Raw genomic sequence first — 14655 nt, 5'->3', positions numbered from 1 at the left:
ATTTCGACCCCATAGGAGCTCCCACCAACTGTAAGAAAAATTGATTATTAAACATGAAAAAATTATGAGTGAGGAGAAACTCTGTGCAAAGCATGATAAATTCTCTCAGTTCACTACTGTATTCGCTATACTCTCTCAAATGGTAGTGTAAAGCTTGTAAGGCAGCGTGGTGTGGTATACAAGTATAGAGACTAACAACGTCGCATGTTACCCAAATGTAATCCTCCTGCCACACAAATGTATCCAATTTTTTCAAAACACTACTGCTGTCTTTCAGGTAACCCGGTACTCGCATAGCTAGTGGTTGTAAAGATTTGTCTACCCAAGCACTAAGTCTTTCACATAGAGAGTCAATTCCTGAAATAATAGGGCGCATGGGAGGAGGGAAAGAGTCCTTGTGCGTTTTGGGAAGGCCATACATAAATGGGACTTTTGGGTTGGTAGGGATAAGATATTCTCCCATATTAGTAGTAATAACACCTAAGTTGGATCCCAATTGTAATAATTCATGCAATTTTTTAGAAAAAACAATCGTAGGGTCTCCCTGTAATTTTTTATAAGTAATCCTATCCTCAAGGATGTGATTAATACAATTAATGTATAGGGTAGTGTCCATGATAGTAATATTTCCCCCTTTGTCTGACTGACAAATCCTGATGTCTTCATCTTTAGATAACCACGATAGCTCAATTCTCTCCCTCTTCGTCATATTATTGGATCCAGAATGTCCATATTGATTGTCCTTAGTTTGTGCCTGTAACAACTTCAGTTCTTTTTCCATAATCATTTGAAAATCTTCTACAACCTGTGTGCGGGTTTGTGTTGGATAGAAGTCAGGATTAGGTGTTTTTATGTTGATCCTGTGTGTAAGGACATCAGCTGTAACTGATTCCCTATGTAGATGATGTAAGTCTAAAAGGGCAGCTGTGTCTTTCGGGGTTAAATCCTCAAAAGTGTCCTGTATAAATTCTCTTTTAGTAGCTGGAGTAAAAGAGTCATCACTGTTAATGAAATGTTTTTTCACCATTAGATTGCGGACAAATTTGTTGAGATCCAGGAGAGTATGAAAAAGGTTGAAAGATATGTCAGGAACAAAATTAAGTCCTTTATTAAGTACATTGATCTGATTTTGTGTCAAAACCCGTGGTGTGAGGACTATGATGTTGTTGTCCTCTATTTGTTTCTCCTGGATGGATATCTTCTTCTTATGTCTGTATCGCTTGCGTCGTTTTTTGAAGTAGATGACTTATGCTGGACTCTATGGTCCTGCTCTTCAGAATATGAGCATTCCCAGCTGGAGGTGTCATACGTTCTATCTGATCCTTCCTGATCTGAGGAGGAAAAGGTGACTGTAGAATTGCGTCGTGTGGGACCCCTCCTAGTTTTTAAAATGGAGAAATTGGAAGAGAATATATTAAAAACAAAACGTTCCAAACTTGAACGGGATAAAAAGGACTATATGGAAAATAAAGTCTATGGTTGGAGAGATGGGCTTGCTCATCGCCCTAGATCCATTTAAAAAACTAGGAGGGGTCCCACACGACGCAATTCTACAGTCACCTTTTCCTCCTCAGATCAGGAAGGATCAGATAGAACGTATGACACCTCCAGCTGGGAATGCTCATATTCTGAAGAGCAGGACCATAGAGTCCAGCATAAGTCATCTACTTCAAAAAACGACGCAAGCGATACAGACATAAGAAGAAGATATCCATTCAGGAGAAACAAATAGAGGACAACAACATCATAGTCCTCACACCACGGGTTTTGACACAAAATCAGATCAATGTACTTAATAAAGGACTTAATTTTGTTCCTGACATATCTTTCAACCTTTTTCATACTCTTCTGGATCTCAACAAATTTGTCCGCAATCTAAGGGCTTAGTCAGACGGGCGTTTTTTGCCGCGATTTGTGCATGCGCATGCGTCCGGCGATTTTTTAAAACCATTGCTTCGCAATGGTATTGGACACATGAGCGCTTTTTATGCGCTCGTCCGAAAAATTATAGAACAAAAAATCGCAGATCGCACCTATCTGCGATCTGCGATTCCTGTTCGCTTCTGTATATGCGCTCAATGGGGCCGGCGGCAGCAGCGCCGACCCCATTGAGAACATATAGAAGACAAATCATTCTTCTCTGCCACAGCTGTAACAGCTGTGGCAGAGAAGAACGATGTTTGCCCATTGAATTCAATGGAGCGGCAATACAGCCGCTCCATTGAAAGCAATGGGCTGCCGGCGTGCGCGGGGTTAATTGTCGGGAAGGGGTTAAATATATAAACCCTTCCCTGCAATTCATGCTAAAATGTGTTAAAATAAAAAAAAATTGTATACTCACCTTTCCGCTGCAGCCGGAGTCCAGCCGCGGCCGCTGTCAGTTCTCCTGAACTGCTTCTCGGCACTATTCAGCCGGCGGGGCTTTAAAATCCCCGCCTGCTGAATGATCTGCTCTGATTGGTCACAGCCTGACCAATCAGAGGCCGGTTTCACTCACACACCCATTCATGAATTCATGAATGGGTGAGTGACTGCTGCCTCTCAGCGCTGAGCCAATCAGGGGCAGGTCTGACTCACATCCATTCATGAATTCATGAATGGGTGTGAGTGAGGCATGCCTCTGATTGGCTCAGCGCTGAGCCAATCAGGGGGCAGGTCTGACTCACACCCCCTTCACACCCACTGCAGGACGGCTGCCCGGAGCTGCAGGCAGAAGGTGAGAATGCAATTTTTTTTTATTTTAACACATTTTAGGATGGATTGCAGGTAAGGGCTTATATATTTAAGCCCTTACCGACAATTCATCCCGGGCTCGCCCGCAGCGCATTGCTTTCAATGGAGACGGCTGTATTGCCGTCTCCATTGAATGCAATGCGCTGGACAGCTCCGGCCCGTTTCTAATGAAACGCGGCTAGGAGCAGATTTTCGGGCGATTTGCGGGCGACTTGCGCGCACCGGTCACGCGATTTGCGGATGCGCATCCGTCATGCGATCCGCAAATCGCGGCAAAAAACGCCCGTCTGACTAAGGCCTCATGGTGAAAAAACATTTCATTAACAGTGATGACTCTTTTACTCCAGCTACTAAAGGAGAATTTATACTGGACACCTTTGAGGATTTAACCCCGAAAGACACAGCTGCCCTTTTAGACTTACATCATCTACATAGGGAATCAGTTACAGCTGATGTCCTTACACACAGGATCAACATAAAAACACCTAATCCTGACTTCTATCCAACACAAACCCGCACACAGGTTGTAGAAGATTTTCAAATGATTATGGAAAAAGAACTGAAGTTGTTACAGGCACAAACTAAGGACAATCAATATGGACATTCTGGATCCAATAATATGACGAAGAGGGAGAGAATTGAGCTATCGTGGTTATCTAAAGATGAAGACATCAGGATTTGTCAGTCAGACAAAGGGGGAAATATTACTATCATGGACACTACCCTATACATTAATTGTATTAATCACATCCTTGAGGATAGGATTACTTATAAAAAATTACAGGGAGACCCTACGATTGTTTTTTCTAAAAAATTGCATGAATTATTACAATTGGGATCCAACTTAGGTGTTATTACTACTAATATGGGAGAATATCTTATCCCTACCAACCCAAAAGTCCCATTTATGTATGGCCTTCCCAAAACGCACAAGGACTCTTTCCCTCCTCCTATGCGCCCTATTATTTCAGGAATTGACTCTCTATGTGAAAGACTTAGTGCTTGGGTAGACAAATCTTTACAACCACTAGCTATGCGAGTACCGGGTTACCTGAAAGACAGCAGTAGTGTTTTGAAAAAATTGGATACATTTGTGTGGCAGGAGGATTACATTTGGGTAACATGCGACGTTGTCAGTCTCTATACTTGTATACCACACCACGCTGCCTTACAAGCTTTACACTACCATTTGAGAGAGTATAGCGAATACAGTAGTGAACTGAGAGAATTTATCATGCTTTGCACAGAGTTTCTCCTCACTCATAATTTTTTCATGTTTAATAATCAATTTTTCTTACAGTTGGTGGGAGCTCCTATGGGGTCGAAATTCTCTCCCACTTTAGCCATACTTTATATGGCTTGGTGGGAAGAATCTTATATTTTCTCTATATCTAATCCATTCATTGACAGCGTGGTGTGGTATGCCAGATACTTGGATGACATCATTATTATTTGGAGACAGGGATCTTCCCATTCCCATAATGTCACCATTTCTGATGTCCACTCAGAATTATTAGAATTCCTGAGTTATATTAATAAGAACAATTGCAACTTACAGTTTACCATTAATAGTGATCAGAACAAAATTAATTTCCTGGATCTCCTATTAGAGGTTAGTTGTTCTAGGGACAGTATCAATGCTTCAGTATACCGTAAACCCAGCAGTGGCAACACGATACTTAAAGCGACTAGTTGTCACCCCGACATACAATTAATGCCATACCACTTACGGAATTCATTAGGGCAAAACGTATATGAACCAATACATCAAGCTATAATACATCAGCAAACCAAATCTGTACCCGTTTGGCGAATAGAAGTTATAACCCACAAACTTTGAATAATGCTAGGGACAAGGTTAATAAAATGGACAGAAAGACATTGCTGTATAAGGATAAGGATTTATCTGATGGTATATCCAACAAAATTGTCTTCACTACACCATATAGTAGGGAATTCCCACAGATAAGAAAATTATTCTTCTCCTATCTTCCAATTTTAAAACAGGATGATGATTTAAAATCTATCTTAGACAAAGGCGTGTTATGTACCTCTCGTAGAAATCGTACTATTGGAGACAGGGTATCTAAGAATTTCATATGTCAGAAACCCCAAAATAATTGGATTAATATTAAAGGAGATGTCCCGAGGCAGCAAGTGGGTCTATACACTTCTGTATGGCCATAATAATGCACTTTGTAATGTACATTGTGCATTAATTATGAGCCATACAGAAGTTATAAAAAGTTTTTTACTTACCTGCTCCGTTGCTGGCGTCCTCGTCTCCATGGAGCCGACTAATTTTTGGCCTCCGATGGCCAAATTAGCCGCGCTTGCGCAGTCCGGGTCTTCTGCAGTCTTCTATGGGGCTCCGTGTAGCTCCGTGTAGCTCCGCCCCGTCACGTGCCGATTCCAGCCAATCAGGAGGCTGGAATCGGCAGTGGACCGCACAGAAGAGCTGCGGTCCACGGAGGAAGAGGCCATCTTCAGCGGTGAGTAGAGAAGTCACCGGAGCGCGGGGATTAAGGTAAGCGCTCCGGTGAGCTTTCTTTACCTCCCTGCATCGGGGTTGTCTCGCGCCGAACGGGGGGGGGGGTTGAAAAAAAAAAAAACCCGTTTCGGCGCGGGACAACCCCTTTAATGGATTTTTCAAATGTGCTGACCCACGTTGTGGTTGTTGTCAGTACACCCTTAATAAATCTAGGGAATTTAATAATCCCCAGAACAACAAAAAATACAAAATCAATAGTTTTATTAACTGTAAAACTAGTGGAATAATCTATGTAATAGTATGCACCCTATGTAATTTACTTTATGTAGGATGCACCTCTAGGAGATTACATACTAGAATAGCAGAACACCTGAGGGACATTCAAAAAAATCTATTAGGAAAATCAGGGGTTGCAAATCACTTTATTCTAAAACATGGTGGTGAAACAAAAAATTTTTCATGTTTGGGGATAGACAGAGTTTGGAAAAATAGGAAACAAAAAGTAGAAATGAAGGATATCCTTCGCAGGGAAGCGTATTGGATTTTGGAACTAAATACTAGATTCCCATTTGGTATGAATTATAGAACGGATTTATTCTGTGTTTATTAATAAACAGTAAGGGGGGATTAAAGGTATAAAAGAAAAGAGAAAATGCATATTTATGTGTGTGTGTGTGTGTGTGTGTGTGTGTGTGTTTTTTTTTTTTTTTTTTTTTTTTGTGTGTGTGTTTTTTTCCCTCTCCTGACTTCTACTCTGGTAAATTTATATACTTTGTAATTGCTTTACTATTATGCGGAATTAGCTTGTGCAACTATATATCTGGGAAAAGAGAGAAGAATGGGAGAGGAAAAGAAAAGAAAAATATATATATTTTTTTTTTTCAAAAATTTTTTTTTTCTTTTTCATATTCTTTACCTATTTATCACTATGTAAATGTATTTAAGAATTGTTTTTCAGATATCCATATGCATACTTGTTTCTCTATCTGTCTGTTTTGAATCCTCTTGCCACAAATCTCTGTATGCTGGTTGTACATGTGATGTAATTAGCTCTTGAACACACCCTCTATACCATCCCTCAACCATTTCCCCCTCTGACAAGCTAACATACACAGGTATCTCTCCTTTGATTTTAATTTGTATTTGGTCTATAAATGTCTTATGTACTCCATACCTCATAGCTGTTGACAAAGGCTATTGCCGAAACGCGTTCAGCGTGCACTTGTGAGCTGTATGCTTTATTTTATTCAATAAAGAAGGAAATTTTTAACGGTAGCAGCTCCCCTCCATCTCTATTTTCTGCTCATATGGAATCTGGCCGTTTGCCGTCGGCTACTTGAGGATGGAGCTCCTGTTGGATCCCAGATCTTCCTGCAACATTGAAAGTTACTGCTGGTGAGGTGAGCCCACATCTTTCTTTTTTGGCTTATGCAAAAATGAGCATTTACCACTGCTGTGTGTCCAGCCTTTGTTTGAACACTTCCATTGAAGGAGAACTCACCACCTCCTGTGGTAACCTGTTTCATTCATTGATCACCAACACTGTCAGAAAGTTTTTTCTAATATCTAAATTGTGTCTCCTCCCTTTCAGTTTCATCCTATTGCTTCTATTCTTTCCTTGTGCAGATGAAAATAGGGCTGATCCCTCTGCACTGTGACAGCCCTTCAGATATTTGTAGACAACTATTAAGTCTCCTCTCAGCCTTCTTTTTTTTGCAAGCTAAACATTCCCAGATCCTTTAACCGTTCCTCATAGGACTTGATTTGCAGAACGCTCACCATCTTGGTAACTCTTCTCTAAACTTGTTCCAGGTTGTCTATTTTTTTTTTTTTTAAAGTGGGGTGCCCAGAAATGGACACAGTATTCCACATGAGGTCTGACCAAGAAAGAGTAGAGGGGGATTATTACCTCACATGATCTAGACTCTATGCTTCTCTTAAAACATCCCAGAATTGAGTTTGCCTTTTTGGCTGCTGTATCACATTGCTGACTCATGTTCAGTCAAGGATCTATTAGTGTACCCAAGTCTTTTTCACATGTGCTGCTGCTTAGCCCAATTCCTCCAATTGTGTATATGCTTTTTTTCATTTTTCTTGCCCATATGTAGAAGTTTGCAATTCTCCTTGTTAAATAGCATTTTGTTAGTCACCGCCCACTGTTCAAGCTTTTCTAGATCTTTTTGAATATTCTCCCTCTCTTCTCTAGTATTAGCTATTCCTCCTAGCTTTGTGTCATCAGCAAATTTGATCAGTTACCCATCAATTTCCTCCTTCAGATCATTTATAAAAATGTTGAATAACATTGTGCCTAGGACAGAGCTTTGTGGTACTCACCTCTTTTTTGTAACTCTTGCGCTCTGGTGCAGATTTCTCCACGCCAGAGCACAGGATTTTGAAAAAAGAAGCGGGAAGATAGTGGCTGCCGGATCTTCTACACACAATATATTCACTGCATGCGGGAAAGATAGGAGAGGTCCTATATTTTCTTAGCTGTAGTATTCACAGTTGAAAATCCCAGCAGTAAAGACGAAACCACTGAACTCCTATAGAGATCAGTGGTTTGGTTTTGTCCCTTTATACGGCTGTAATTATCATGGCTGTATAAGGGCGAGCACCCACTGGCGTTTTTTTACCTGCGTTTTGCGTTTTGCGTTTTTCCTGCACAGGCATAGAGATAAAGTGTGCTCATGTCCACTGGCGTTTTTAAAATCGCCCCGCCCCGCAAAATCGCATCGCAGCTGTCCTTACACTCTGGCTCCTTTTTTTAATCTAACTTCTCCCATGGTTTTCAATGCTCCCGGAAAAAACGCAACGCAATGCAATTCGCACGCGCCGCGTGGCGTTTTTGCAGACAACATTACTGAAGACTGTGGAAGGGCGGGCATTCTTCACAGGTGCTGTAGGGTGTGTTGGTATAGAAACGCTATGCAACGTTTTAGGATGAGACATTCTCCGCGTTTTGCGTAAAAAAAACGCAGCGAAAAACGCAAACGCGTAGATGCGAAATCGCTGCGTTTTTCACGCACTAACAACGCAAATGCCAGTGGGTGGGCGCCCTAAGGGGAGTAAAACGTACTAATGTGTTTAAGCCCTTAGGGTTCCTGCAGTTGAGCGTAGGCGTATACACACTCACAAGAGTATGGCGTGATTGCGCTGTGAAGGGAGAGCTATCATGTGCTTTTGTGTGCATATTCATGCATTCTACCGTACTTTTCCATGCTGCCGGGCCCAGTCACATCGGTGCAGGACACATCTGCGCCGTGATTGAACTGGATGAGCCGCTTAATTAATCCCGAGTGTCTTCAAGTAACACCGCAAAATTGCACAGTTCTGTGCGTGATTTAGTGTGGACAGCGTGCCTTAGGTACAAAAACACGCAAAAAAATAGAGCATGTCAAGGATATTTTTGTGTGTATATAAATACAACGCAAAAAGGTTACTAAATGTGAGGGACCCTGTTGAAATTAATGGGTTCTATTGTCTCTGGTCTGCCCGAGTGATTTTGTGCTCCTGTCTTATTTGCACGCACATTAGTGGCCCTTTTTTACACATGCAAAATAAACACTGCTCCCAGCCATTGAAATGGCTAACTAGTCTTATGAGTTCCAGAAGTGTTCTTCTTCCTGTGCAATTACAAAGTGTTTCACACATCTCCTAGAATATTGCGCACACATTTGAACATCACTATTGACTTATATAAAGACTTTTGGTGGGCAAATGCGCAAAAAAAGTGAGCATACTGTGGGTTTCTTTCGCACAACTAATTCACTTCCAGAAGAAAAAAATCACTTTCAGCGGAAGATAATCATGCTGCAGATTTTCAAATCTTCTGCAAGCTTAGGGCAGTTTCAGAAAGCCGTAGACACAACTATACTTGCCAGTGCAGAATGTAGTTGCACATGAACAAGGTTTTTCGCCGGCCGTTCAAAATCTGTGTGATTTGCAGGAAGATAGCTGCTGCCCTACCTTTCCAACACTTAGTTAATACTACGTGCGGAAAAGATAGCGCAAGTCCTATCTTTTTTGCCCGTACACTAACGGGCAAGAATCCCAATAGTGAAAACAAAACCACTGAAACCTATGTCGTTTGAACGGCCCGAGAAGAGAAAAAAAACTGTGCGTTTTTGCCCTTAACTCCTTCAGTGGCAGGTTGATTTTTACCATGTCAGCGCAGCAAGCCCTGGAGATTTTCCTGAGGTAATTTGAAGTGGCAAACGTATACAGTGGCACAATAACTGTGTGTCCTGGCCAGCATTTCAGCGCTAGAGCTGTCCACAGAAATCTTTCGGGGTCTAATTGCATGGTCAGTCCAGCAAGCCCCGGAGATTTTCCGGGCATGCCACTAATGGGGTTAATCCACATTTGTATGTGCATCTTGCTGTCAAATTGTTAGCGATTTTTGCATTGGATTTATCTCATCTAGACTGGAATGGGTAAAATCTGCAGTGAAAATCAAAAAATCAACAGCAAAATCAGCATACTTCAAGGTAAAAAATTCACACATCAAGTCAATTTCTACATGGAAATCTTCAGCGCACGGATGAGATTTGTTAGCATTTCTGTCCTTTGTGGACATAGCTTGAAAAGAATCTTGCTATTGTTTGACGCAGCTTGAAAATGGTAAGCAATTAAAAAGTACAGAATATTAAAACCCTGAAGAACTTTTCATTTCTACAAAGTTTAACTTTGATTCAAATAAAACACATTCAAAACTTCATATTATTCTTTGTGAACGAATTTGCTCATGCAAGCCACGGCTTCCTAATGTATTTAACAAACACACTACCATCGAGGCTGATTAAATTTTAATACAAGCTAAATGGAAAAACTCTGGCTTAATTCAAACAAAATGGACTGAAAACAAATCAACACAAACCCAGACATTAAAAAAATGACTTTACATTTCACAGTATTAGGAGGAATGTATCATCAACAAGTGAAATTTTAGAGGATTTAAATATGTTTTTAGTAATTTAACATCTTCTTTTCATTTTTGGTGTTTTTTATTTATTTATTTTTCTTTATGTGTCATTCCATGAAATATTGTAGTTTGTACACTGGCCACTGAAGCACACATATAGGTTAAATATCCCGGAAGAGTATTAGCAGACTTCTCTCATTATCATTAGGAGGTGGACTTGTTATTGACAGCTTAAGGGCGCAGTCAGACGAGCGAATTTTTCAGGAATGTATAGGCACGTTTTCAAAACGAATCCATTAGGACCCGTGCTTTCCAATGAAAGTGGTCACATGTCGATTTTTTAGAAGCAGAAAAAATTTGAATCTGCAAAAAAAAGGACATGTGAGTGCAAATGGACCCGGTCATGCAATTTTTTCTACATGCATTGTGCGAATTTTTTCATTGGCTATAATGATGAAAAATTTACTCGTCTGACTGAGCCCTTACGAGTGTCATAAAACAGACCTGTTTAACACATGTCCTTGAGAAAAGAGGCAAGTTTAAGCTCCGAAACGCGCTGCACCTCCATGTACTTTTGTTGTGTGGCTTGTTCATTAAAAAAATTGAACTTTTTCTAATATTCGTCGTGTCCTCTTGGATCCTGAGGGGGGAGTTTGTGGGTGCAGCCCTAACACCCTCTCTCGAGTAAGTGTCACTCCTATTAGTGGTACATTTGAACCCTGAGTGCAGGAGATCTTTTTCTTTAATTATTAATCTAGACTCATGTCCGGTGTGACGTCATGGCATCAGCATCAGACCATGTGGCACACTTGCCGACACATGCACAGTCATATTTGCCACTGAAAGCCAAGAAAAAAACCATCTTCCTTCTGTAATAAAACTGATACCTTGGCTGGCCTGTCTAAAGCCTTAGTCTATCGGTGGCTTGCTCTGGCTATTTATTTCAGCAGAGAATGCCAGTATTAGATTTGCATACTCATTCTGCTCAGTGCTTTGGTATGTTTTACATTTGGGCTTTTGAGTGTCTTCCCCTTTGGGACTTTGGACTGGACTTTTGGGCTTCAACTGTCAGCTTCTTTCTCTGATATAAACTTTTTCATTCCTAAACTCTGACCTTAGCTTGTTTCTTTGTCTATTCAGTTCCACCCTATCTATATATATTTCCTCTCCTCCATATTATACCTAGGGACGTATAGGGAATAGAGATGAGCGAGCATGCTCGGATAAGTCAGTTACTCGAGCGATCCTCGCTCTTCTCGAGTAACTGCATTGTTGTCCGAGCGTGCTCGGGGGGTGGGGGGATAGTGGGGGGTAGCTGGGGAGAGAGTGAGAGAGACCATGTGGAAGGAGAGGGATGCTCCTATCCCACAGGGACTAGGTCTCGAAATGATGGTGAAATGGATGTGGAATATTAAAAGCTGCCAGATATCTGAGGTTGGCTTACAGTGAATAAGTGTGCACACACTTGACAGACTTTATGAACTGTGATAGATGGACGTGAACAGTGATTAGGTGTTGATATCTACACAGGTAATCTGTGGGTCAACATGGTTACTGGTCAAAATGGTTAATGCTGTGTAGGTACCATTATGGTTGGCACTTCATGGAGGTGCTGTGTGAAAAAGAGATGATATAATACAGAAGTGATATACCTCTGTTTTGATGTATTTTTTGCACCTACAGTGCATGGAGCTCATGAGCAGGTGAAGCTTCAAATTTACATGTAAATGAGAGATTCTTTGCATTATGTGCAGAAGGCATCCATGGTGTCTTGAGACCATGATGTTAGAGTATGCCACAAAGCACTGGAAAAAAGTATGCAACACAAAGGATGAGATAGACAGTTATATGGTGTACAAAGTGCCTTGCTGGAAAGAGTTGAGACAGCTTATCAGTGTGAAGACCCAGTTCTTATGGAACAGAAATATTCAGCAAGTTCCAGTTTAGGAAAATTATATTTTTTCAAAATATCTGTCCTTCATCTTCATCTGTCAGCTACTGTGCCATCCTGAACTTATTATTGCACCAACACCCACAACAGATTCTCACATATTACCACTGGAGGGAAGCGGTAGTCTGAAAGTCATGGCAACCACTAGTGAAGTTTTATAGGAGAAAAGATGTCCAAGCTGAATCTTGGTTTTTAGCCCTGACATTATATCCAAAATGACTGTGCCTGGACAATAGTTTTTAGGAGTAACCATGTACAACTGGTGGAAATTGAAAGTGTTACACCCAAATAGAGGTACAGAAAATTTATGCAACTTGGATCAAAGTCTTTTTATATGAAATGTACTGAATGATTAAAAATTGGATGAAGTACATGTATTAGTATACAAATATGTAACCTTTTGTTATGCAAAATGCTACATTGTTTTAGTTTTTAAGTCATAAAGTGTGTTATGTAAGAAGTATGTTTGTCCACAGACTAGGTATGCCAAATCGTAAAGTCCTAACTCTGTACGCCCAAAAGTCTGACTTTGAGAGAGGGTGGATAATTGAGATATTAAAAATGGGGGCATCATATCATGAAATCTCAAAAGCACTGTCAGTAGTTCAGTGCAGAGAATGGTTACTCAGTGGACACAGGAAGCTCCAGTATTCAAAGATCTGGCACAGGTTCTCGCAGAAGGATGGTAGTTGCTGATAGATAAGCGACAGCAGCACAAATCGGAGAAATGGTTGGAGTCAGAGTCATAAACATATGTCGTTTTTTTGATGAAAGGGCCCACCCTGTGGTGATTTTAGAGCGCCATATAGGTCCATCCCCTGAAGTCAAGGCTTAGGAGGCAATCACGTTTAACAGTAGTCAAGAGTTAGTGGCTGTTGAACACAAAATGGCCCAAATTACATTACATTTTACATATTTTGGGCGTAAAAAAATTAAATTTTTTTTGTGAAAGTTGGTATTTGTGCAGAAATGTGCGACTTTTTCCCTTTTTTGTGCCGGACCCATCAATTTTTAAAAAAAAATGGGCAGGGCTTTCAAGAGGGGACATGGTAGTCTCAGACTGACATATTAACATTTAATTTAGCTGGCATAAATTATACCAGAAATATATGCCAGCTCAGCCCTGACATACATTTCTGAAAAGGCTCACAGAGCTGCCAGGATGTGCTGAATACATGCAGAGGTGCGCACCTCTTTGTGTATTCAGTGCACTCTATGCCGGGAAAATCTTACAAAGCCCAGTATTTCAAATGCCGGGCTCAGTAAATTCCCACAATTACTGCCAACCACTATGTGGACAGAGTGTTACACGCTGTTGTCATACCCTTTATGACCACCATTCAAAATAGTATCTTCCAACAAGCTAATGCCCGTCCACATACTGAGGCTATCATATGACATGCCTCGCAAGATGTCATGACCATGAATTTGCCCAGGCGGTCCCAAAATTTATCCCCAACAGAGCGTGTCTGGGACGCCATAGCTAGATGGATTATGTCACAAGGCCACCCACCACAAACAGTACAACTGACTGATCAAGTCATTCAGGTAAGGAAAACCCCTCAGCAACATATCCGAAACACATTGATTCAATGCCAGCAAGTATCCAAGAGTATATACAGTAGGTACTATGGCACTATTTTCCAAAGATGACATTTTAAGCATAAAACTAGGGAATTAAGGAAAGCAAAGCAGAATAGCAGGATTGAGACAATGGCTAAAGCAGGTGCTGGAATTGTCAAGAAGAGTAAGAGAGAATCAACCCCACCTTCACTGTTCATTAAATAGAAATGAAGCTCATTGATAGTGCTATGCTGAGCTGCTTTTCAATTAATATTTACTGAGTGAAAGCCCTAATATTAATTATTTAGGTACTGAATGAGAAATGTCCTCGCCGGTGATCAACATGTTATAGAAATGTGTAGGCTTGACACATCTGCAGTCCCTCTTACACATTGCAGTACAGGTTGCCTTGACTTTTATAGCCATACAATAAATGGAATAAAGGCAAATTACTTAGACAATTAAAAACATACATTAGCTTATCCATTCAGATAGTGTATAACTGCAGGCAAAGGAGCACTATTGTTTCCTTTTCCCAACCAAAGTGGAAATTTGTAGAAAAAACTGAGGTCTAACAGCCTCAAAGATGATCCGTACTTTCAGAGGCCAGGATGAGCGATACTTGAATGCAGAGCTATGCTGCAAAAGTATCATGGTCTGCAATTTCAGCACCTTGAAAAAGGCATTCAGATACAGTAGAGTAGATTTATTAATCCTATGCAATAGTTACTGCAAACTTATGGTCCTTTTCCACGTCAATTATCGGATCCAAGCATTCCTCTGAATGCTCATTTGCCCAATGGTTGGGCCATGTAAACTATCAGCCGGCAAATGAGGAAATCCTTGTTTGCTGGTTGATAAGCTTGTTTATGTGACCCTAAAAATGTTTGTGTAAACCAAAAGACATGGAGCTGATCAATGACACTTGTAGGGGGACAAATGATTGTGTTAATGATCAGTCATTCGCATAGAGCAGATAACCTACCCATGTACATG

Source organism: Eleutherodactylus coqui, chromosome 4 (assembly GCF_035609145.1).
Source record: "Eleutherodactylus coqui strain aEleCoq1 chromosome 4, aEleCoq1.hap1, whole genome shotgun sequence".
Classification (NCBI taxonomy): Eukaryota; Metazoa; Chordata; class Amphibia; order Anura; family Eleutherodactylidae; genus Eleutherodactylus; species Eleutherodactylus coqui.
Note: the sequence above shows the minus strand (reverse complement) of the source record.